Raw genomic sequence first — 24,799 nt, 5'->3', positions numbered from 1 at the left:
CAGGTTGTCTAGGAGACCCTGACAGTATTGCAAAGCTACTATTTGGACTTCTCATACCTGCGTATACAAACTATCCAATATACCTGCTTATATAGCTGCGGCCGCCTTTATCCTAATGCGGCCGTATCGGCGCAACTCTGATAACCGCGGGCAGATGCAGTATTTTTTTCCCCCCGGAATATGTTCCGGTATTGTAGCGCTCGTAATATTGAATGCATGAACGTGAATGCGGTATGAATGCTGCATGAACGCGGTGAAATGCGGGGCACTCAGAAAAAATCCCCGAAAAAATTCGGATATGTTGGAGAATAAAAGGGGCAGCGGCTGTACAAACTATCAAATACTAAGCACTTTCCATTAAATGAACCACAAAATTCTCAGGTTTGATGCTTGAATGATTACCTAATGCTAATATTGCAGTTACGGTTGAGTTAAGAACTAGTTCTTATAAGATACAAAGCAGCAAACATATGTAATACACAGCTTAAATACTTTGAAACTTTTATTCCAAATTATACATTGTTATAGATATTTATTACATCAAATTTACAGTGAGCACTGCATGAGGTAAGGCAAACAACTTTATTTTATTTTTTTATTTGATTTTTTTTTATTATTTTGCATATATCAATTCACAGTTTACATATCAATCTATAACAAAAGATTGGCGTTTATACCAAATACATATTCAAAAAAATATATCTTAGTATATATAGCTCAATGTTTTATATTAAATGCTCATTTCTTCAGACTTTGTGTATTAATTACATTGATGTGAAACAGATTTGTATATTTGTATTTTTCACCTATATTATCTTTATTTTGTGTGATAGAAAAGATTAAAAGTAGGGATAGATAAAGAGAGTGACAGGAGAGAGGGAAAATGAGGAGGGGAAGGAAGGAGGGGAAGGAAGGGGGGGGAAGGAGTGCAAGGAAGGGGGGGAAGGACGGGTAGGCGGGAATGGAGGCGCCCACAAACAGAATCCAGGGTTCTGATCTCAAGATCAGCAGAAGGCCAATCAAATCTCTTTTTTTTATTTTAAGAATCACAATTCACTTTTCAATTGGGCAAAATAAATTTTAAATAAAGAGAAATAAGGAAGGAAAAACTCACTCTTTATATTTTCATACTACATTAATAAGATTTCTTTTTATGTATGTTTTTTTAAAAGATACATTAAAAAAAATAAAAGGCAGAAGGACAAAAGTATCACATACAGCACAATGTATACTACTTACCTGTAGCTTCTTCAGTCAATGACGAGATGAACTGGAGAACAATTCCAGTGAGCTTGAAACCCAGCAGACAATGTAGCTGTTGCTTAACAAACACAGAATTCTACATTGTATGCCAGGTACATGCCAAAATCTGGATATTCTTCAAAGAAATACACATACACACAATGTGTAAAAAAACAAACAAAAAAAATACATACTAATATATATATAAAAATGTAAAAAAAAATATTAAATGGACCACTTCTTACTAAAGTGAATAAGATACTAAGAAATGCAATACACAGTTAAAAAGGTGCAAACTATGATATAATACAGTACAAAAAAAATTCTTAAAACATTTGTTTCAAATTAAATATTTTTATGCCAGCTTGTAAAAGAAATAGAAGGGATGTAGACAATGCAGTGGGAGACCCAGTAGCCAGATGTAGCTGCTGACAACGAATACAGAATCTACACTGACTACTGAGCAACCAACACCATTATAAAGCATTTCTTTTAAATTCTTCCAGCACCTTTCTTGTTGCCTACAAAATAAAAAAAAAACACAAACATTTAATATATAAAGTTAAAACGCTAGCAGAGGATAGTTAAACAATTACAAATTGTAGTTAATGTACACATGTAAAAGTACACCGTTTAAAGTAACAGTGTCTACATTTTTGGGGGCAGGGAGACATTATAAAGAAGCACTATTAAAAGTAGTATAGCTTTTTCATGAAATTTAATTATTGATGATACAATACTACAGTGATTTCAATGTTGCACTCAGAAATACAGTTTGAAATAGGTGATGAGCATAAAAAAAATAAAAAACACATTCCAATACTTCTGCTTTCTTTTTGGGAGCACATATAAAAAAAAAAAAAAAAAAAAGTTCTAGCAGTCATTTTAACATGTTATAAAGACTTCTTTCAAACATCAAGTGGCTTCAAAAATGAAATCTGAGCAATAAGGAATATCATTTTTTTCTTTAATACAGTACAAAATAATATAAACGAGGAAGCACAGGCAACAGGTATCCCAGAAATGGAAAGACCCAGTGTGAACATTACTTGACAGAGAAGTGAAAGAGCTGCTTGTAAGAAAAAGCTAAATACAGCAGTGATGGCAGAATGCACCCAGAAGTTCTTAAACCAGTCAGCTTGGTCACACATCAGGCAATGATTCTTCTTTCTACTGGTACAGTTTCAGTACCACAAGACTATAAATGGGCGAAACTTTTGCACATGTTCTTAAATGTGGCCTTTCAAAGCTGGCAGCATATGGAACTTGGCAGAGTTTATCAACTGCCAATATCTGACTTAGAGAGAATCTTGATATTTACTCATGAATATTTTGCGCAAATGTTTGGCAAAAAACGAAATCCATTTTTATAAAGTGCTGATTTTTAAATCTATGCATCAACAAGGCACAAAACGCTATCATATTGCCAGTTCTAGAATTTCTTACAAATGTATCCAACACTCTACACAAGACTAAGTATATTTGATAACTTCTTTATAAAAGGTGCTGGGTCACAAACTATTGGCATGAGTGGCTACAAAACCAGGTTACATGCAAACTTTGAGCACAATTAGTGAAGTTTTTGTTGGAGAAATCATTAATTCTTAATATTGGTTAGTAAATACACACAAGGGGGCCTATGCAGAGAGCAGCGAATTTTAAAATTGGCGAATTTATTAAAAAGTAGCTTTTTTGGAGAGTTTTATTCTCCATATAGTTTTATTCTCCATATGCAGAAAAGTGCGAATTCTGCTACAGTATGTTTAACATGGATGCGTGTGGCGAGTTTAAATTGGCGAGATGCGCGCTTCAGAAACGTGTAAAAACAAATTCGCGCCTTTTTTTTCCCTTTGCAATGGCCGCGAGCGGCAGCTTCTTGCCAGTTTTTTTTGGCGAGGCAAAAAGGAGACAATCGCGCCATTTTATTGGCGCGAACAGCCGCTAGATGCCGTTCGCGCCTCTCTGCATACGGATATTTTTAAAACTGGCGAGATTGAGGTTCTCGCCAGCCGCGAGGCGAGTTTTACAAATAGAAAAGAAAAATTGGCGCGTTTTTCGGAACTCGCCATTTTCTGCTGCTTTCTGCGCGATTTTCTCCAAAAAATGGCGAATTTCGAAATAGCGCTGCTCTCTGCATAGGCCCCAAGGTATCATTGCGGGAGGAAAAAACAAAAGTGCTCCTGCAAAAAACACATCAGATAATAAGCAAAAGGGAACTCTTCAACTCGGTCTGCGTCGTCCCAGTAGCAGCATACACCGCAACAAAGAGAGAGGAGGAGCCTAGTACAGTGCACGTTGTAAGCTGTCACCTGCGTTGCATCTCGTGGTGTGGGGAGAACTTCGGGCGCTGCGCCGCTGACGTCATCGGTTGGCGCGCGACGTCGTGAACAACACACCATCGAGTGGACACAGGCTGCGGACGGCATTCTTGAGCGGCATGTTTGCCCTCGCAAAATGTGAGTGAAACATCGCTGCTTTTTAACATTGTTAAATAAAATTTGCGGAGTACACTAGGCTGTCTTTCAATTTTCTCCAACCATGGTTGTTGCGGTGTATGCTGCTACTGGGACGACGCAGACCGAGTTGAAGAGAGCCACCTTAGGAACCACGAGGGGCCCGTGGAGATCAAGGTGGAGGAAGAGAGCTAAAGAACAGATTCTCTCCCCCGAATGAACAAGAAAATATCCTGTAAGTAGGGATTTTCCTCTTCAGGTTGGGGCAATTGAGTCTGTATACTGCGCAATGGTGTGTTTTCTTTATCTGTCATTGCAGACAACATAAGGAAACACGCCTAGAGGAAAATCTACCTCACATTGTTGATGAATCATTCTACTACCAGGACTGACTTTTCAAACAGGACTGTCTTTCGATATGCTACTGTAATTATCATCACCACACTTTGCGCCGGGGACATTTTTTGTATTTGTATGGTATTGGATTTGAACAATCCATTGTTTATTGCCCCCTTGGCTGCATATGTAATCACATTGTAATCACACAATTGTTGTTATCACACCAATTAGTCTATCACTTGGATCAAGCGCTGGTAGAGAGTTTTTTTTTTAGTTAGTTTTGTATTCACATATATTTCTCCTATTCAATATGTGCATCAATACAATCTGCACACTGACAAGTGATTAGCTAAGCTGCAGATCGATCCGTTCTCCTGTAATTGATCACTTGCTCAGGGTTATTTAATTCAGCATTATGGGAAATGTAGTTCTGGAATATGATTGACTGGGCAGTTACTAGATACAATTGGTGCACTGCTAGAGAGAGGGCGGGGCTCAAGAGCCAGAGCCTATCAGAAGGGGAAGGGGCTGTCACTTTGGAAATGTATCCTACATTAGAAACATTAAAAATGTCTTTAAAACATTCTTTTTTTAATTTTTTTAAATGCTTACAAGTATTTTCTCATAGTACAGAACTGATTTATTTAAAAAAAAAACACACACAGGATATTGCTTGAACTGCTGCTTTAACGTCTAAACCTCTGGATTACAGTACCATTGTATCTTTGATGTGATTACAAAAACAGATTTACAAAACTGCTCAAGATGTGATCGCTAGTTAATGACCATTTTTAGGCGAATTACATATTGCATGCAATCACAGTTGTATGAATCAGTAATTTTGTGAATCATAATGTTTCCAATGATTCCTCTAGAGCCAGATGATTGTTAAATGCGTACTCCAGTTTAAATAGGTTGTGGTATGTTTATCAGGATAAATAAATGTGAAAGCCATTTTATTCTCACAATTAGAGATGTTGAAACTCTTTCAATTCTTTACTGCAGGCACCAGAACGACACAGAAATACACCATTGGCCTACTGGATATCCAGCTAGTAGCAAGTGATACTACAGTATGGTGTGAGTCCATGGATAGGAATAGGTGTTTACTCCTATTTACAAAAGGCAAAAAGGGACTGCCTTTCCAGTGACGCAGAGGGTCCAGATGAACAACAAGCCTTAAATGGCTGTGTGTGGCAGAGCACCAGGCCCCTAACCAACGTTAGTGTGAGAACTGAAGGGATGGAGTCTGTTAATTCACAAGAGGCCTCCCAGTGTGTAAGGAGGGTACTAGGACAAGCTGGCATGGGCCAGCAATGTTTCCTACAGTACCTGAGAGAACCATCAAGTTCCCCCAGTACTGCAAACAAGAAAGGGCGCTGAACTGGCTCTGGCAGCACATACGCTGAAAATTTGTGTAAATAGCGCAACACAAATTGCAAAGTTTCATGGCAAAATAATAACTTGCATGAAAAAAAAAATCTTCATAATCATGTTTGAAAAATCTGTATTAATATCTAAGTCGCTTTGAAACTTTTTTCAAATTTTTTTTAAACATATCTATTGTCACAAGAACACGCTTAAAAAAAATGTTCCACTGTTTTTGGGAAATCAGTTACACACAGTGTAGAAAACACAAACAATATAAAATGTCCTGTCAAACTAGTTCTCAGCACAATGTTATTAGTACAGTAAATCCCATTAAAAAAAAGTTATGGATACATTTAAATCTACTGAACTATTACAAATTAAAGAGGCCTCCTATACTGAACATCCTCTCCAGGAACCAAGTAAAGATATGAAAAGCAGTACGGGGATTTACTAGACAAGATAAATTGTGGGATGCGGAAGTGACCTCAAACATGCTAAATACTGTATTGGGGGATTTTTCTCTATCCTGGGAATAGTTGACTCCACAGGAATAAAGTGTCATTGGTCGGTCCACTAATTATGATCAAATTATGAAATAAGGATGGACATATTTGGGGCTTCCTTTACAGCAGGAGGTTCCCAACGCCAGCCCTCAACCCTGCTTCAGCACAGGTGGGTCAAAATGATTGGGCCACCTGTGCCAATTAGAGGCTTGCCTTAAAACCTGGACTGTTGGGGTCCTGGAGAACTGGAGTTGGGAACCTCAGGTCTGGCGGCATCTGATCTCGGAGTGAAATGAAAGCCTTTGAGAAGGAGTTGTAAACTTCTCCCCCCGAAACCCAATATATGATGTTGGTTGTAGGCAGATTTCTTAAAACTGAACACCGGGACTGATACAAATTATATCCTTGTACCCTAAAGTAACCTGGCCTTGGATGTAGCTTTTTACAAAACCTGTGTATGCACAAGCAGATTTCGGCACTTCTCTTTAGAGAGGAAATAAAAACCACACATCCACAAGAAGCCCAAGGCAATAAACAGTCACTACAGAGAAAAAAGATCACATAACAAAAACATCTTACTAGATGGGTGCAGCCTCATTAGCATGTAGTGCCAATTTAACCAATGTAGTGGGAACTAATGCAGAAAATCCTATAAACAATAGAGTTTGTACTGAAGGAGGGGAATCGTGATAATAAGGAAGATGTGCAAGATTATGCAACAAATATGAAGGAAGCTGGCTGCAGGGCGTGCGAGTTACCAATTGCCAAATGCAGGCCTGTCATTACCTGCTTAGAATAGTTTATATCACGTTGCTAAGATTTAAGAATTAGAAATGGAAGTCTTGCCTGCATGACACACACTTCTATAGATCACAGGCAAAAATATAAAGGGTGGTTTTCTTTATAAAATGTCACAAAAATGTTAGGATGTGCGTGAGCCTATATTTTAAATGACTACTTTTCCTAATACAGTATATATTAAATATTCTATGCAGGGAAAAAATAGCTGTTTTGCAGTCTCACGCAGCATGCACATGCCATTGTAGGGTTAAAAAAAAGGGGGGGTGGGGGATTGAATTTCAGCTGTGTATCGGTAGTGCAATGAGGCTGTCTGAAGACAGGAGTGACGTGACTGAAAATATTGGATATTGGTTGGAATAAGGCCACCAGCCAAGAGAAGAGGAAAGGAAAGAGCGGCAAGAGTGCATGCAAGTAAACCACAGGCTCTTATTTAAAATGGTATGAGACAGGAATACATTATTAAGGATCCCATAATAACTTTGCACCATACTAAAAGAGCCAAACAAACAATAACCACAAATATGTACATGCACGCCAGTTATGTTTCAGTAATGCAAATTCATTTACTGATTTAAAAAAAAAGTGTGAAGTACAGTACCTGTGTAGTTTAACCGATTGAGGCCCAGATTATTATGGCTCATTCACTTGAAGGTCAAGTGCTTTACTGCATAGCACGGTTTAGTAATTGTCGCCCTGAGTCCTTGTTTGTAGCAGCTTAAGATGATCAATTTGGTATGGTTTCCATTTAAAGTGTTGTCAAGAGGTATTATTTATGGACTCATTTTGCAGAATTGTCAAAGAAAAACGGAACATGAATAAATAAATAAAAAATCCATGAATTTTTTGTAGTATCTCATGACTATAATTTCCATATAAAAACAATTGTATATAAAGCAAAGACAAAAAAGAGATTTCCAGGCCATCAATCAAGGTGTATTTTAAGTAACGGATACAAGTTCTGTGATACTCATGCTAATTACATACGGAATTTGTAGAAAAGATTAATAAAGAGTATAAGGTGGCATCTCATTATTACACCCTCAATTAAATGGTCAGAATAAATACAGTGCAAGGAAACAAATTTTCTACAAATGATCCACTCAATTTAATCAATTCAACACCATTAATTTCCTGAATACTGTGACATTGTAAAATTCAACAAATTGTTATTTGGGATATGACATTCTAAATGATATTTTGTGGTCTATATATTTGGCCTCAATTAATATACACACACTTACTGTACCAAATGTATAACACAATGTAGGGGGTGTGTGTGTGGGGGGGGGGGGGGAGTGTCAAATAATTGTATTACAGTAGATCAATGAATTTGCATCAATGCATGCTATTATTTTTTTTAATGCATGCAATTTCCTTTTTAGACATTTGCATACCAGCCAGTCCAGTTAGGAGCAGTATTTTTTTTTATCTCAACACAATTTAATTAATTTGCATTCTTACTATTATTAAGAATCCCAGACTGTAATGCAGTTTAATCAAAGATGGGCAAACCCCCCTTCACACCCCCAACCCCCACACGAATATTAAAATGCATTTAAACACGTCTCACAAATGATAACTTGACAGCATGGAAAATTTTACTTAGTAATTGTAGCAATGTATGGGAAATTTAGCCTACTTGTTCACACAAGCAGGTTGTGACATACTGTATGTATTTCAGTAACAATTCTTCCTATTCAATAAAGACAACTGAAATTAGATATATATTTTTAAATGTACAAAAGGGCATGAAAAAACCTTTTCTGACCAAATACTGTTAAAAAAAAGGAAACATTTTACATTTGTAACATTTTAGCATTAATTCCACTGTGTGTGAACCCAAGTTCCTAGGTTATTTAACAATAACGCACCCAACATTCAACATGTTTATAGTAATTGCAGATCTTGCATACCTGAAACCTTGTGACCATTGATCAAACACTTTATGATCACCAGCTGATGGTCACTTGACTTTGACATTCACTATTTAGTAAATTGCTGGAAAAACTTTGCCAGAGGACAGGCTGAACATTTCAAGGAAACCACCAGCACAACACTTTCATTCACAGCCCTGCCAGAGACTACTAGTATGAGCAAGCCAGGGAAGGTGTGTGTCTTGCACAATGCATGGTAAAACAAGTTCCTAAAAGCCAAGTCACGTGCAACCTCAAGTCATACCTCAACTATTTATTTAATGATATTCATTGCAATTAGATAATTACCTATGCCACGCATATATAGCCCCATGACTGTTCTTTGGAAAACATAAAACTGAAAGTACACAGTTTTTAGTGCACTAAAAAAAAGTACAGGCAGTCCTCGGTTATCCGACACAATGCGTTATTCAAAATGGCGTTGTAAAGCGAAACGTTGTAAAGCGAAACACGTTTTCCCATAGGAACACAGTTTAAATGAAAGGTTCCGTTCCTGAAGGCATTTTTAACACTAAAATACACCAAATATTTTATGCAGGCAATAAGATATGTAGCACACACATAAATTATATAGTGTATATACTGTATTATATATATAATATAACATAATAAATAATATATTATATAGTATAATATAATATTATATAGTATAATATTATATATATATGCTCTTACGACGCTTTGCAACGTTGTTTATGTGAATGTGTATATATATATATATACACACATACACAACGTTGCAAAGCGTCGTAAGAGCGTTGGATAAGCCATTTTGGCGTTGTAAAAATGAACATAGGTATGCATTGCAAAGCGTTGGATAAGCCATTCGTTGTAAAGCGAAGCGTTGTAAAACGAGGACTGCCTGTAACAGTTTTTAAGATATGGCTGTTTTAAACATATTGAAGGTGCAGTAATGTGAAAGCACTTCATCTAACATACATGTAATGGTTGTGTCAGTTTAAGACCCAGTATGTTTAGTATTTGAGAGATTTAGGGCTAAAATTGTAGTTGTTAAAAATTACAGTATGTATAAAGCTATTTTCTACAAAATATCTTCTCAAATAAATAGATATACACATACATACAATTTTCTGAAGCAGAAGTGGAGTATGCATTTAAATGATTAAGTAGAAATAAATGTTTAGAATAGGACCACAATATGTGTGCCTATACAGAAGCATTAGATAAATATTTATTAAGATTTTTTTTATTAAAGATATTAAGTGGAAAAATATCTAATATTGTAGGATACAAAAATCAGTTTCTAATTACTGGCATTTAGAGTTTAATGGTTCTTGCATTTTCCAATCCAAATGTGTTGGTTAAAGATTTTTTTCTTTTTATCTGTTAATTCAGTAATCTGTTGACACTTTTTTCCCAAAAAACATTCTAAAAAGTGTTTTATTTGTTATACACCATCTAAAACCTTCCTCTGGTCACCTCTAACAACGTTGGATAACAATGAACAGCTTTGTGTTACTATATCAACTTTTAATCTTTCACTTTTCTTAACTTGATTAAACTGAATAGATGCTACAATAATAATAATAGCATGTTCTTGTATAGCGCTGCTAGTTTTACGTAGCGCTTTACAGAGACATTTTGCAGGCACAGGTCCCTGCCCCGTAGACCTTACAATCTATGTTTTCGGAACCTGAAGAACAGGGAGATAAAGTGACTTGCCCAAGGACACAAGGAGCCGACACCAGGATTTGAACCAGGTTCCCCTGCTTCAAACTCTCAGTGCCAGTCAGTGTCTTTACTCACTGAGCCACTCCCTCTCCCTAATGCGTGATTGAATGTCATATCCACCTTTCCCGATCACGAGTCAAAAACAGCCATCAGTATTACATGTATTGAACTTGACTGCAAACTTTGCCTTATAAATTATTTTCCCTAATTACTGTATTATCTGTGCAGAAGAGGGCAATTATTTCACAAATTCTACCAGACAAGTATTAAATAAATGGATTCATATTGCAGACATCATCATGCATCGTGAAAATTAAGATCAAGTGGTTTCAGTCACCAAAACCGCATTCGTTTCATGTTATTGTTTGTTAGAAATGCATTCAGATTGAAAGTGAAATTCAACGTTAGTAATTTTAATTTTGTACAACAAATCCCTACCGTAATTAACAAGGAGACCCTTGGTGAGGAAATGAAATGGTATAAAAATATTATTATTTAGTTATGAATTGTGGGATTTTGCATTGAAGAGTTGCATTTTAATTGTGCACAATGAAAATGGGAAATCATTAAAAACAACTATAGAAATCTTGCTGTATTAGTAACTTGTCAATATAACTAGTACATCTTCCTGTCTGTTATTGGCAAACCAAAAGTTCAAGGTTTACCCTTGACAGTTATTGTGGGTTTCCTTGTAGATGCTTGAGGGATGACTATGCTGACCACATCCACATGTTCAGATATATTTAAGATCCTCTAACCAAACTGCCTGTAAAAAATCAGGAACTGACTCATTTTATAGTAGCCAACTACACAACTTTGCCCGGCCCCCAGAAATGTTGTCTGAGAAATTGACAGAAACTGCAGGAAACCATTAGTCCTGATCACTTGCCTAATCAATATGATAACTTTACAATGTTTGTTTTATCCATAAATAAATATGTTAAAGCAGCAGTTTAAGCAATATCCTACATGTGTTTTTTTTTAATAAATCAGTTCTGTACTATGAGAAAATACTTGTAGCTTTAAAAATTTATTTTTTAAATGTTTTAATGACATTTTTAATGTTTCTAATGTAGGAAGCATTTCCAAAGTGGCAGCCCCCTTCCCCTTCTGATAGACTCTGGCTCTTGAGCCCTGCCCTCTCTCTAGCAGTGCACCAATTCTATCTAGTAACTGCCCAGTCAATCATATTCCAGGACTACATTGACCAAAATGCTGTGCAAGAACTGATTTAGATAGCCCCGAGCAAGCGATTGATTACAGGAGAACAGATCGATCTGCAGTTTAGCTAATCCCTTGTCAGTGTGCAGATTGTATGGATGCATATATTGAATGGGAAACGATATATACCGTGTATAAGTTTCGCTGGATGTGCACTGAGCTCTGTCTGTGTTTCATGTTCTGTCTCTAGTTTTAAATATATATATATATATATATATATATTTTTTTTTTTTTTTTAAACGGCAGCCTGAACTGCAGCTTTAAAACCCCATCATCACTTTGTTCTGTTTTATTTACAACTCCGTTCATTTTGAGCAACATTTTGTCTTTTTGTGGGTTTGAAAATAAATTGCTTGACCAAGTTTTTCTTGTAACTGTATAACATTGGAGGGAATCATTCTCTCACTTGAATACATTTGGAGCACATTTAAAAAGCTAATAAAAATATTTGATTGGAAAAAAAAGGACGACCAGAAATGCAGCCATTATTAAAAAAAAAAAAAGTTAAAAACTCCATACAGCACAGCCTAATGTACTTGCTAAAAGAAAGCGTGGCAAAGACACTATATGCAACACATTACAAACTAATTAAAAAGGGTCCAAAAATTGTAGTTCTACAAAACATTGAGTCACATTTTAACAAAAGCTGCATGTTCTTCAGTGATTCATTCACGTTTCTGGGGATGATAAAAAATAGTTGCTGTTTTATTCGCCAGAAAATTATGCTCCTGACAAATAGTAAAATTAATATTTTATGTAGGAAAAAAAAAGTTTAAAAAACAAAGTCCTATCTCTAAATACTCTTTAAAGTATGGTTTTCTATTACTTTTACAAAGGTTGACTATACTAAATACCATTTTTATTCTTAGTAAGGGAGCAGTTTACGTTTATGTATGAAACGAAAGTTTTGGTATAAAAACAAGTTCTAACAAACATGCTAACCTAATGAAACAGATCAATAAGATTGAATACGTCTGTATTCAGGGTTGCCACCTTCAACTGAAGGCCAACCCGGAGAATTATTATAATTTTTTTTATAACTGCCGCGCTTAACTTCAGCGGCGTCCTCCCAGCATCTTCCCCCTGCAACTCTTCTCAATATGCTGCGCAGCATCACAAGGCGCCTCTTTGCCTTGACAACGGGATGCAGTGTGAGGTCATGACGTCAAGTTGCCATGGCAATGGGACGCCTAGGCATCACGTGATGGCGCAACGCTATGTCGTGACATCATGCAACGAGTGTCACGTAACGCGGTTACATCATATTGCGTTCCTGTAGTAGGGGGGAGTTGCAGTTGGGAAGATGCAAGAGCATGAGGTGTCTCCACAGCCTACCCGCCCAGGGTTTACCAGATAAAACCATAGCTTGGAGATATAAGGTCAAAACCCGTAGTCTCTGGGTGAAACCCGTAGTGGTGGCAACCCTGCCTGTATTGTAGAGTATAAAGAAGATGGCTGTCAGGTTTCCCCTTCATTCTAATAATATACATTTGAAAGTAAATGTACAGTAATATTAAGGTATAAAGACAGCATATGACCCTACTTGACCTACAGTATACCTGTACATTCTCTCCCGTCTCATAAGCTGGATGACCCCTACTTCTTGCTGCATGATGTAGAGCCAATATTTCAAGATGGAAGTATAAAGCAGCCCAACCAGTCTTATTTATTTACTTTATAGAAGGCGCAGAATTATACTTTAATCTGGTGTTATTTGCAGCTGCAGATATGAACACATGGGAAGACAGACAGCAGCCATGTTTGAACTGTGAACGCTGGTCAAGTGTATTTTGCCAACATCTACAATTAAGTACTGAAACAATATGTATGTGGGATCATAGAGCCGCTGCGGGTTTGGGAAGAGGGCTTTATGACCCCACAGTTCAGTTATTTAAAAATAAAAATAAAATCAGAGTGAGATGCTGCTTTAAAAAGAGAACCATTGGAAACCTGGTTTTGTGGTTGGTCTTTAGGACTGAATTTGGGAACTCTTGACTGCTAATAAAAAAAATTAAAAAAAATTCACTATATAAATTTACATTTTCTCTTGCACCCACATCTATATTAATAAATTGCAGTAAGACTGTATTCTAAAATCTAATTAAATCACATTAATACATACCATGAATTTTTATTCAAAACGGTTTAGTCTATTTCTAAATATAGAGAATAACAGATTGTGCAAGCAAGAAGAAAGGAGGTACCCAATTTTCCATGCGAACAAGCGCTTAACAGACACCTGTATCAGTTCCCATTATGTACAAGACGATAACATGCAACATGTTTGATTAAAAAAATGTACTTTATAGAAATGGAACATTTATGTCAGCCAGAAAACATAAAAGTCAAACTGATGTTGACAAGAAATCTACCACTGTCAAGGTCTGTACAGTTCATTGTCAATTGTTTGTGCAAAAATTACAGCTATTGTACAGTGCACAGAAAATAGAATACCACTTGTGGGCACATTCACATGTCTCAGACAGGTCTTCCACCCTGTCTTTCGCTATTATCTCTTAGCATACTGTGCAATGCTTCCATTGCAGCCAGGGATTCTTAGTAATGACATGCAAATGAGCACAGTGTCACCTTTTGCTTCTTGTCGATTTTAACATGGACCCCTATAAGCTTATGCCTGCTGTATTACACAGCTTTTCAGCAAAGCCTGGGTTAAAAAGTGCATAGCTATTGTACTGTAACTTGGTAGAATGGTCTGACATCAACAAGCTGTGACAGAGCAGGAAAAAGTAGTGGGCTATACTGAAAGTGGTAATTGCCTGCAGAGGGGGAACATGGGACAAATCTCAGGCTAAGTTCCATTGGTGAGGGACTATTTCCCTATGCTTTGGTCACCAAATATAAGATTGGGAAATTTATGGGGCAGGGGACTTGTGCCTGAAAATATGTGCAGCGCCATTTAACAATGGCATAAATGCCAAACCACACTGGAGAACCTGATCTAGAACTTGAAATAAATAAGTAGGCTGCAGTTTAGGTGCATTTAGCAGCTCAGAGCGTTTTTTATATTAGAGAAATTGGAGGTGTCTGGGGGAAAGTCCCATTAATAAAATGTGAAGTCTTAATGTCGCACAAAACTTTAGACTTTCTGGGTAGTGCAGGTCCACATAGAAAGATATAATCATAACTGGAATCCCCAAGAAAATTAGTCATTTAATAATTTACTGGAATTGCTTTTTTTGTTTTGTTTTTTAATTAGTCAGCTAAGAAACATCTGTATACTGTAATTTGCGTTATTTTATAGATCAATGTTGAATGGTTGGCCACGGCAGCACAACATGTTCTAGGAAATATAGACCACATTGCTTTCTGTAGGGGCTGGTGATTACAAAGCTCCAGTAAGAAAGTATCATTTTGATTTTCTGGAAAATAAAGGTCATGCAGTATGTGGGACTGCACCTTTATGAGAAGCTTGCCTACAGGAAAGTGAAAACAAAACGTGGGGATTTTAGAAGAGACAATGGCGATGTGTCTGTTGCAGACATATGGAAGGTTTAAATACTGTATTTTTATTTTTTTATTTTAAACGACATTAACAATGCAAGACAAAATAAAATGTAACATCTAAAATAGGCACATCTAAAATGAATATAGGGAGGTGAAAATTACATGTTGTAGCCACTTTTGAATATTAATTCCACAAAAAGCTAGAGAACACCTTAGAGCAAGTAATGTCAAATAGTTTTTAAGCTAGAGGCATTGTGGCCACTACCATTTAAAAGTCAGCGGTAACATTTCATTTTACTGGTTATTTTGTTTCACAAAATCCGGTTCTAATCTGCGTGACTGAATTACTGGTTGGTTTCAAGTGCTGGTTGTATTGTGTGGAGTTAGAACCAGGAGGCGTTGAAACAAGGAAGGGGTTAAACAAGGTATAGTATATTGAAGTACAGTTAATTGTTAGTACTTATAACTCCATATTTGCACTAAACAGCAGGATTGAGAATGCCACTCAATGCACATCTTAAGTTCTTTAAGTACCTTAATAAGAAAAAAAACGTGGAAAATTGGAGATAAGGAAAAAAAAGAAGAGGTATTAAACAAATTCTTTGTCATTCTTTGTCTCTTATCAGGGAAGAATCAATTGCAATAGTAGTGCTGCAGGAGGAAGCCACAACCTCTATATTAACGAACAATTGGTTAACTGAGGAAGAAGTTCATAGACGGCATGATAAAATTAAAGTACAATACTCTAAATCAGGCACCTGGCCCCGATGGCATACTGTACATCCAGGAGTTCTTAAGGAGTTACGTTTAGCAGTAGCCAAACCATTACATTTAATATTCAAGGACTCCATTTCCACAGGTTCAGTACCACAAGATTAGCGTAAAGCAGATGTGGTACCAATATTTAAATAGGGAGCTATATCACAACCAGGGAATTACAGACCTGTCAGCCTGACATCAATTGTGGGGAACCTACTTGAAGTTTTAATACAGGATAATATTCAGGAATACCCAATGGAAATATTTTTTTTTTAGTAATAGTCAGCATGGATTTATGAAGGATAGGTCATGCCAAACTAACCTTATTAGTTTCTTTGAGGTGGCAAGTAGGAATTTAGACCAGTTGATGTGGTCTACACAGGCTTTTGATACGGTTCCACACAAGAGGTTAGTGTACAATAAAGCAAATTGGACTCTTTATTTAGCATAGGTTTAACTTGATCAATATATGTCTTTTTTCAATGTCATCTATGTAACCAAGTAAATCATATTATTATGCAATACCGTACTAGTCAGTGTTATAACCCTCAATATATTATTGGTCAGAAACCGGCAGCTCACTGGCCACACCATCAACCCACTCTCCCGAGTGCAGAGGAAGTGGAGATGTTGCTGGTGGGGATCGTAGCTCATCCCCACTACTTTAGCTGATTAATAACAGTGCACTGATAGTGGGCTGCTCCTCTCCTGTGCTACTCACTAGTTCCCAGAATAGGAAAAGGAGCTAGAGTGTCAGCATTATGCAGCTGACTGGAGTCGGTGGGGGAAGCTCCTACATTAAATGTGGGTAATGTGTGGTCCCTTTGAGGCCTCAAGGGCCACACATTCAGCACTTGTGTTATATTATGTTGCATATAACTGCTTCAAGCAGCAATCTGGACTTTAAATTTTACCGCACATTATACAAGTTATGGCGGGTAAAAAAAAGTGACAAAAAACCTTCCCCCATACAGTGTATAGCAAATACAATTATAACTTGTGAGCACATTCACAATGTCTCAAACAGGTCTGCCACCCTGCTTTTAACCATCAACGCTTAGCATACGATTCTTCAACTGCAGCCAGGGATTCTGGAAAATTACACATGATGCCTATAAGCATATGCCTGCCGTATTACACAGATTTTCAGCAGAGTTTGAATTGAAGTGCATAGTCAGTACAACCTACACTACATACAGACAGCTGTTTTGACCTTTTGGGTCTCTTCCGTGTGAGGCTCATTATATTGGCTTTGTAATGTGAAGTTTACATAATTGAAACCAAGGGGTCCTCCAGCACTGAAGCACTGAAGCACGCTATTTTCAGCACTGGGGATTCCCCGGTTCCCAAGACACTTACCAGTGTACAGTAGGTAACAGATTTGAAGTTCAATCCTGGAGAAACAATTTAAAATAGGTCAAATCTTGGAACATACGCGAGTCAATAGGAAGCTGCCACAATCAATTGCGGCAGCCATGTTGTTTCCTTCATGTACATTTGTATGTCTGTAACTTTCTTATGACAGTTGAATGTTATGCTTCTCATTTATATTATTCCCCTCGTAAAAGAGGCAAACGTTACCAATTGAGTCAGGATGTCTTTTTTTATTTCATATGTAGGATGTTACATGTATATTCTGTAACATGGTTTCTTATTCAATGCAAATAACCTTTATATTATATTTAAATTATCTAAATCTTTTGAATTTTTTTTAAGAGATTGCCTAAAGAGCATGTTAAAAACATGACTGCTAGAAAAATATTTATTTCGAGCATGCTGATCACTGCTTTTTTGTGTGCGTATTGTTTATATTTACTTTCAAATCTCTCATCTTGTCTTTTTTTTTTTTTTTAACGGATGCTTCGTTCAAGAGATATGAGCAGTTGAAATATTGAGTGTCTGGGAGGTCAAACGTGACATCTCCCCAGAGCCAGTTTCCATCTGCGGTTACCATGGGGGTTAACCCTTTCGCTGCCCCTTTCTGGTAGTCAGATCATGGGGTCTGGCACTCCAGGAGCCACATGACCTGGTGTTTATGTCATGGGCTTTCCCCTCATTTTCTAGGGGAAGAGATCGCATTCAGAGCTCCTGAGCAGTGCGAACACGAATTGGCCTGAAGAGGAAAAGTCCTCTTCCGTTCACGTCAATTATGTTAGTCACATGATTATAATATGCCAAAAAGGGTGTGCCACTCAGCCACACTCAAAAGGGTTAAGGAAACAATTTTTTTTTTTAATCAAAAAAAGGAAACTTAAACGCATATATGCTTTGGGGGGGGGGGGGGGGGGGATTGGCTGCCATTAGATTAAGCATTTACATTAACACATGCTTTATCACAGTGGTGCAAAATACAAAATTTGCCCACATTTCTTCCCTAGAAACACACGGATGAGATCAAAATGTTTAGAGTCGAGCACAGGCAAACAGAACATCCTGGATACTTCATAGGTTTTGGTACATAAGGAAGGATATGACGTTACTTACCATCACATACTGCACTGTCGTGTCATTAGCTTAGGCAGCATTCGACAAATCCGGATTCCATCTGCTGCATTGAAGTGAACATAGATCTTCCTCTAATGTCTGATCAATGAGAAACAAACAAAATACTAGTTTAGAAGTTTAAGTTCATATTTTCCCATGTTTTAGGAGCAGGACGGTGTTCATTCAAATAATAATTTCTACTCAATAGGTAGATTTTAGCTAGAGGTGCACACTACTGGGGAAAAAAAAATTGCCACACCTCTACTAAGGGAAAATGTGCAAACTCTGCTTTGATAAGGAACATTGCCCTCTGTAGATATTGTTATCACAAAGTCGGCTCCATTCATCTTTTATAAGTAGCTTCCTGTTAAGATTTGTAATAAATATAGCTTAAACAAAGCACCGACTGTTAATTTTTAGAGCACGCACAGTTAAAAAAAAAAAAAACAAGATTGAGGACATGCAATCAAAAGGGAACTACATTTTATACAATATACAAAACGTGTTGCTGCATGAATTTTAAAACTATAGCATGGGTACACAAATAAAAAAACAGTCAATACAGAAGTTTCATTGTTGAAAAGAGAGGTTACAAAAGGCAAAATAAATACAACATTGTAAATGTATAACTTTGCAAGAATGGCAGAGACCTATAGCATTGAAAGGGTAGCATTTTTCAGGGGGATGCAACGCTGGCCATAAGCATATAAAGAAACATGAATTTGCATTAACACGAGGCATTAAATATCTGCTTCACAAAATCTAGCTCTCTCTAATGCATGGCAATGAGTCATGTGACATGTTTCATCCAACAAATGGGATTCACAAGAGCAACGTTCCAATATTATGATCGTCTATTAATATAAATGACATTTCTACGAGTTGCATAACCACAGAACATACACATAATCTAGTTTTTGTGTATATTAAAAAAATAAAAAATAAAAAAAACACAACCCAGAAACGTTAAACTGCACATATGTGTAGCAATAGCTAAAAATAGTTCTTACAGTATATAACTGAAGCTGTACATAAAACAGGAACCTATTTGCACAAGTTATATACTAACATTTTAGGCACCCCAAAGCATATGTATGTGTACAAAGCTTTAGATTTACTTTGCATGAATTTAGAAAAAATACATTCAATTAACTCTTGACTCAGCAACCCATTTACCAGCCAGTCCAGATCAAATATCCACAAGCAACCACACCACGAATCGGAATTAATGCAAATGTCTGTTTAAAATAAATACATGTTCTTATAATTTAAATGATTTGATATGATCTATATTTTGATGCATAGTGAACTATATTTAAGTAAGGAAAAGTCTGCAAGCAAAATGAACTACTATAAACAATTATATTTTACACTCACCAATGCAGTATTTTCTTGTGAATGTCTGGTTACGCGTCTGTTAAAAACGTTTGTGCTAGATAAAACAGAAATAGAAGAATTTATAGAGGGCTGCATAAAAACTCCAATTTACTGCATTTCTAAAATCCAATCCTGCTTCAATACAAGAGGAAAGAAAATTAGTCCATACAAGTTCCTGGCAAAAACTTTAAGATGCATTCTTCTCAGTTTAATCAGCAAACATTCTCAAAGTGACTGTTACCCAGTTGAAGGAGATTTATTAATCCCAGTCCATGGCACCTCCAATAGAACCGGTGTTATATCCGATGCTTTGGTTAATCCGTAGAGATAATTACGTTTTTGCTCGGTCCTTAATCATACTGATCTTCACTTGATGAGTGTGGCAGGAATAAGAGAGCTGAATATAGCTCAAGTGCTGAGAGTTCTTATAGAGAGCCGCCAATTAGAAACTGACCAATCACAGCCTGGACTCAACAACTAATCACATAACAGGGCAGTCCCCCCCCCCCCCCCCAGAATCAAAGAAACTTCTGAATTACTGAGGTTAGACAAAGGACACTCATTCAGAAATATAAGCAGTGTGTCTCCGATGAAAACGCCCAGGCAGAAACTGCTAGCTCTATAAATCCAGGAAACGCCTGAGAGAGACACAGATACTGTGCATTCAGTTTAGCCAATATGTGAACAGGAAACATGTCTGGCACATATTCATTGATACATAACATAAATCCATGAACCGGCAATGGGATCTCAGTGAAAATGTTTAAGCAGCTATTAGACAAGGTAGCTTTTCTAACCAAATAGTGGCAATAAGTAGTATACCAAGTATATATTAAGATCAGTTGCCGGAGTATGATTCTACTACAGAGTACTACTACTTTCATACAGTACTACAAATACTTTAACCATTTGGTTTATGTAAAAGTTCCAACTAAGTAGTATTACCACTATATATTTATTTTTCATACCCAGAGTGCATCAACTTTGTACCTTTAAAAAATAATAATAAAGTTATAATTACTTTATTTTTAGAGGATTTATATTATAATACATTTCTTTAAATCTTTCTAAAATTCAAATCACACAGATCAGCCCCAATGTACAGTAGATATATGTAGATAAGATTATACTAATCAACTACTGATCAAGTTCTTGTAAAGTGCGGTAGATTCTCCTTAACCACAAAATATTCTAATATTGTATACATTATTTAAATAGAATAGTTTAAAAAAAAAAAAAAAAAAAAAAAAAGTGTATGAAGGAAATGGGAGTTAAAAGTTAATGGTAATGTTAAATGGGTGGAGGGGGAAATGGGATAGTGTACGCATATTGAGAATTGAATTCATTTTTACAGTCATGGTGTCCATAAATACAGCTTAATACTTAATTTTAACTAAATATCATAACAAAATACTAAATAAATGATTCACAATCTTATAAAAACCCTGTAATGCAAAAAATAATTTGCTTAATTGTTTTACATCTTACGAAAACATTTGCAAACAATCAAAAGTGGTTTGATGCATGTAATCAATTAACTATTTAAATGCCCTATTTACTTAAAACTCTTTTATTGATGCATTAATACAGTATGTGGAGCTATGCATTAAATTACCAACGCTTGTGCCTTGACACAGGACAAGAATGGTTTATGTTAATTTGAGGCAATAAAACTAAACAATGAACTGTCAGGTGCACAAGGTAATGCTACTTTAAATCTGACTAATTTAATCTTCGGAGCAAAATAAGAGTAATCATGACAGTTAATAGAGCACCCGCTTTTAATACTGCACTAACTAACCACCCCCTCCCCCCCCCCCCCCTATTTCTCATACAGACATTTTCTAAATGACAAAGTTACAGATGTATGTTTTTGGTAAGGCTGGCACATTATGGTGGGGTATGATGGGATATTCTGCATTATCACGGCCATTGAATCCTATGGAAAAACTGTGATATTCTGCGATATAATGCAAGATGTTACCAACAGGAGCAATTACAGCAATTCTGCTACATCTGTACACGTGGTAATACGTAAAGGCAAGAGTACATTCTTGCTTTGACATGAAGAAATGCAACATGAAATTGGTGCTCTCAACGGAAGCTTATAGTGTAGCTACCACATTTTATGACGGGGGCTAATTGCTAAACATAAATGGTCCCATTGAAGATAAACATAAAATGTTTACGTTGCTTCATTGTTTTGTGCAGTAGAAAAAAAAGGTAGGAGTTCTATAACCAAACACGAACGTAAAAAAATAACCACCACTAAGAAATCAATTCAAAGGGAAATGATCTATCGAACACAAATATAATCACAAAAGTAAATAGAAATGCAAAAGAAAAAACAGCTAGTGCAAACCATACAACATTCACAATGTAATGAAAAGGCAAATGTTAATGGTACAAAATTGAAACAAAACCCCCATTAAAAAGGATCTATTCTCATTACTATTTTTGAGTCCTGTGAACAATGAAAGCTTTAATCCCCAATAGGTCCCATGACATTAATGCTTATTAGATACTTGTGTCCTAAGCGTTTATCTGCTATGCTAATGCTGACATCAATTCGCAATTCGCAAGACTTTGCAAAGAAAGAGAGAAATTTAAGTGTTGTTAAGTGTTGATTAACAACTTGTATGTAGATTCAAGGATGCACAGCCTTGAAAGGACTAAAAGATTATAAAACCTTCCAAATTGTTACTACGGAAAATTGGCTGATGTTTTTTCTTCAGTGAACCAATTATGTACATTTAACCTACTAAACATGACATTACATTGGTCACAGGTGGGAAGGCCCCTGCAGAAAGCATTTTAATGCAATGGCTCTTCCCTTTCTTTTTTAGTAGGTGTGCAACATATCTTCCATTTTATGTTGTATGGAATAATCATTTACCTTTTAAACAAAATAAATGTATATAGTTAGATATTCATGGTCTTATTTAAAAAATGTAGATTTCTTTGTAAAATCCTGTACATACCGTAACACCTGGCATAACCCAATCTAGTAGTATGCAAAACACAGTTTAGTAATGGTTTTATTGTAAGACTGTTTTTTCACATTTAATGACAAACTGAAGACTACTTAAACAAAAATGCATTGTCACAATGAATTAGATACGTTATAACAGGTATATAGAATGGAATTTTCATGTGTGAAAAATGTGCTAACTGACTCAGTATACATTGGTGACTAACCTCAAAAGAATGTAGCATGAAATAAAATGTGTACTTTAGTATTGTATCAATAAAAATAAAAAAACTGGTCACACCTTACATAAAAATGTTTCAAGCTACAAACTAAAACTTCAAAGCATGTGTGAACATTTTTTATGATCAGTTATGATTGCTAAAGTCATAATGTCTCAAAGTGGAATCATTCATTTCTTGAATTTGTTCAATATACCACTTAAAATGTTACTTCTGATCAGAAATCAGTAATTCACAAACCTTACGGACATTAACCTTTTGAAAAGGAAATCAACAGCTGTGAACACACAATTACAACCACATGAAGCTTCTTTTGCCTAGGTATAATGCACTCAGAAATACAAAGTTATAGGGACTCTCCACAAGAGTTGTGAGGGAGGAAAGAACGAGACACAGATCACACACACAGAACACCTCTCTAGATAACATATGGAGTGACACCTCTGCTCACAAAATGAGCACACCTTGGATACCTGGGTGATATGCTAATGAGATATGCAAAGTAGATTTAAATGACTCACATCCCACACTTCCTAAAATGATTTCCATACAACAAGACTTAGTTTTTTACACATGGCTTCTCAATTTTGGCTTTATTTTTGTTAAATATATCATGACACGGTGTAATACAGTATGTCATGTGTTGTTGTTCATCTGAGGTTGTATTTACCTAATTTTAAGACCTGCTAAGGAACAGATGATTGTTATTATGTCCTGATATGTAAAACCATGGAATCCAAAGAGGGTGTACTTTCTTTTTGACACCACTGTATTTACAAATCTCAGGCACCTTATCAGGAAGGGGGTACTGGTGTCAGGCCCAACATGATCAGAACACACAAGCTCTAGTGTTCAGGACAGCAGCTCCTAGTAGTGTACTCAAAATCAACTGTTGGTTTTCACACTGTAAAATGAGGTGATCTAAATATATATATATATATATATACAGTGTTCGACAAACCTATACATTTGCACACCCTGGGCGAGTGGATTTAACATCGTGGCGAGCTCCTATTGGCCCAAACAGCACACGTGTGGTACTAGGTGGCGAGTAGATTTTTTTGTTTGGTGAGTAGATTTTTTGGTGATTTGTCTACCACTGTGTATATATATGTATATATATATGTATATATATATATATATATATATATATGTATATATATATATATATATATATATATATATATATATATATATATATAAAGAAAAAACTGCGCCCCTCAGATGATCTCACTCCACACCAGATGATATTCAAATAATTAAATGATTATATATACATACATGAATGTTAAGATGTCAGAGGTAAAAATCTATCAATTTGTGAATATATAAATAATACACATATACACAACTGCAATAATTGCCTAAATTAGTGTGAGCTATGACTGTTATTAAGATCCTTGTGAGTATATTACCAATGATTGGATATTGAGTCTTCAATGAAAAAAGGAAAAAGGAAAAAAATGTCCTGTGTAAAAAATAAAAATGAAAAAAATAAAAAAAATAAAAATAAAAAATACAAACTCTGGATGAAATCACCCTTTGTGTGAAAAAACGCGTAGGGAAGTTTTTAGTGTGAGCTATTGGCTATTTTATTCCATACTCATTGGCTGCTGGGACGTTGGGACACTGCTGAGACATTGCCAAACTTCAATACCATTCGGTAGAAGCAAGACGCAAAAACTTTATTCCACTGCCGGGTCACGCGACTAGTTCTCCGATCCGGATGTGATGTGTGGAGAGATTTGCATCTGGGTTACATCGTGAGAGATCGTGGCACCCTGTGAAAGCCCTGCTGGTCGGTGGCTGAGACGGTCTGGGACTCCATTGAAGAGTGTGTTGGCGTGTGAGCAGAGCAAGTCCATCCCACAGTTGGCGAATGAGTATACTCATTACATGCTTTTTATTCACATTTGTTTGTGAGTTTACATCTTTTGAATTTTGGTCT

At 36.2% G+C, this 24,799-nt stretch overlaps 1 long non-coding RNA gene across 1 annotated transcript; it reads right to left on the bottom strand.

The window, feature by feature from the left end:
• Positions 1-560: 560 nt before the first annotated feature.
• LOC142489165 (uncharacterized) lies at positions 561-20,190 on the bottom strand. The gene is made up of 4 exons (XR_012799810.1): positions 19,883-20,190; positions 19,642-19,696; positions 18,265-18,363; positions 561-1,763 (listed from the first exon to the last, which is right to left on the bottom strand). It is a non-coding gene; the product is annotated as an uncharacterized LOC142489165 (long non-coding RNA).
• Between the last annotated feature and the right edge of the window lie 4,609 nt (positions 20,191-24,799).

The sequence above is a fragment of the Ascaphus truei genome, chromosome 3 (assembly GCF_040206685.1).
Source record: "Ascaphus truei isolate aAscTru1 chromosome 3, aAscTru1.hap1, whole genome shotgun sequence".
NCBI lineage: Eukaryota > Metazoa > Chordata > Amphibia > Anura > Ascaphidae > Ascaphus > Ascaphus truei.
This window is presented reverse-complemented; position numbering and strand designations above follow the sequence as displayed.